This window comes from Macrobrachium nipponense, chromosome 14 (assembly GCF_015104395.2).
Source record: "Macrobrachium nipponense isolate FS-2020 chromosome 14, ASM1510439v2, whole genome shotgun sequence".
NCBI classification, from domain to species: Eukaryota; Metazoa; Arthropoda; class Malacostraca; order Decapoda; family Palaemonidae; genus Macrobrachium; species Macrobrachium nipponense.
In genome coordinates this window covers 38,000,395-38,002,894 of record NC_087207.1, presented here as the reverse complement: position 1 = coordinate 38,002,894, position 2,500 = coordinate 38,000,395, and the positions used below count along the sequence as shown (strand labels likewise).

The 2,500-nt window shown below is 36.8% G+C and overlaps 1 protein-coding gene across 2 annotated transcripts in view; it reads right to left on the bottom strand.

Annotated features, from left to right (window-relative positions):
* The window catches only part of LOC135226478 (matrix metalloproteinase-2-like), a 718,121-nt gene that overhangs the window by 153,684 nt on the left and 561,937 nt on the right, over positions 1 to 2,500 (bottom strand). The window lies entirely within an intron of this gene.

Genomic DNA, 2,500 nt, shown 5'->3' with positions numbered 1-2,500 from the left:
CCAAAAGACTTCTGCTTAAGGCTTAAACGAGACGCAATTGAGGAGAAAATACAAACCGGCACCTTCAACGGGGGACGCAACTCAGTATTACTGATACTTCCAAAATTGCTGGTTTATATATCAAGATTGTCACTTTTCTTATTTTAATTAAATTCATCAGCAGTTCTTTTAGTTTTACGAAAATGCAAGGAAACAGCAATGAAAGTTGAAATATATTTCAGTGTTTTGTTCTCAGCATCATGTTTGCCGCAGTTTCTTTTAGTTTCGCAAACGTAGTACGGAGTGGTAGGAAAATTTTTAAATTTAAGTTTTTGCATAACATTTACATTTCTTTTTGGTGTAGGTAACGGTATTTTATCGATTACCGTCCGTTGAATGGATTCAAACCCTTTTCTCATTGGCCTTTTTCGTAGAAGAATGATTTCAAATCAATCATTCTTCTAGAAGACTTGAGCAAAGAAGTGGATCAACAGCCTATGACAAAGAAAAAGTAAAATTCAGCCAAACTAGCAATGCAGAAATATAAGAGATCATAAAGTTGTTCCCAGGACACTTCGCTAATGAAAAAAGACCGGAACTTCCATTGAGCACTTTGTACTTAAGGCACAATAACAGGTTGTTGAGGACAATAATACTTGTGTTTCGACGGTCGTGTACCAGATATCACTTCGGGTCGAAAGATCTACGCTTAAAGTAATTGCATCATCTGTCAATAGGACACCAGGATTTCTGTAAGAGAGAGAGAGAGAGAGAGAGAGAGAGAGAGAGAGAGAGAGAGAGAGAGAGAGAGAGAGAGAGAGAGAGAGAATTTTAAAGCCTATTTTACGAGCAAAGCTCATGCACAAATCTTTCTAATACATAAGATAAATCTGAATAATTACTGTCAACAAACTAGGGCCATCAAACACAACTCGAAATACATAGGATTAAAAACTGTTCCTACTAAACATTTTGCCCTCCAATACATCTGACTGAGCTGGCATTCTAAATCTCAATAGCCTAATTCAAGTTCCTAGAAGAAATGGAGCTTCGGTCTAAGTCAAAGCCCATTTCAGCCTTTGCCATAGCCAGGTTTGCTGCACCACCCAATATCATGCTGAAATAAATGCAAACGCAGACCACCTACTCATTGCTCTAAATTCCCAAATGTATTAATTTACTGAAACCATCCATTTCCTAATTGATGAATTCAATAGTGCTTAGAGTGTAATTATTAAATGCCCTTATAGAACACAGCACAACTTGACCTAAGACTACACAAGAAGCAAATATTTGACGAGTCATGTCGCTCGTTTTTCCTCCTCGAAATTGGGAAATTACTCTCTCTACTACTCTCTTTCTAAAACAAAAAAAATCACACTGATTTTCAAGCAATCATGATCTGGCCGGTATAACGTTGAAAAAATAAACGCATTTTTAAAAATCATTATAAGAACACATTATGATATAAAAGAGGAAAAATATAATTTAGAACGCAGAGAGAGAGAGAGAGAGAGAGAGAGAGAGAGAGAGAGAGAGAGAGAGAGAGAGAGAGAGAGAGAGAGAGCCATTTTAGCAACTTACATTAAAGAAAATCTTAAATACAGTGAGGGTTCCAAACCTAAGCAATTTTAAGAAGCTCAGGAGTCCGACTAAAATCTGACTCTGGTTACACCTAAACTACCCAGACATAAAATATACACAGGACGATCATCTATCTCCATATTTAATCTGAAACAATCAAAGTACTGCATTTCCTTAAATACAAAGTATCTGAAAATCGCATTAACTAGTACTTGTGCCCATAATTGTACAGCAAATGCAGTGCAACTTAAAAACAGAAAACTTTGTACATCAGTAGTATAGGACAATACTTAACAAAAGAGATAACTTACAGAATAATTATGTTACAATAACAACAAAAATATCTACTTTTACATCTGTTATAAGAAAAAGTGATATCTGTAATCAAAATGTGTCATAATTTATACAAAAAAAAGACTCAAAAATTTACAAATGAAACAAAATACGATGTAATGTGTGCCTAAGTAAACCTTTCTCTCTAAACATTTTCTAAATAAGCAAACCCTTAAAAATGTTCATCTTACGCTTCACAGGGTGAGCATTTAGGCTCCTCTTGGTACGGACTAAAGCATCCTCAATTGTACAACAAGACTTGGGGGGACACAGTACTCGTTCTGCGTTGCATTCCTGAATCTGGTTGAAGGTCCTGTGAAGGTTCATTTCATAACCAAGGCGGACCAGTTATCACTCTAAATATACCCTCCCCTGTTTTCTCGTGTTGCCAATATCCTGAGAAAATGTTTGTTTGCCTCCGATCGTTAATCGTCACCTGGGGAAACTGACATTTCTTTTTTATTTCGGGAACTGTTTACATATTCCCCGCCCCCTCCTTCCTCTCTCTCTCTCTCTCTCTCTCTCTCTCTCTCTCTCTCTCCTCTCTCTCTCTCTCTCTCTCTCTTACAGACACGCATACTTGAAAATCATGATGTGTCCTCGT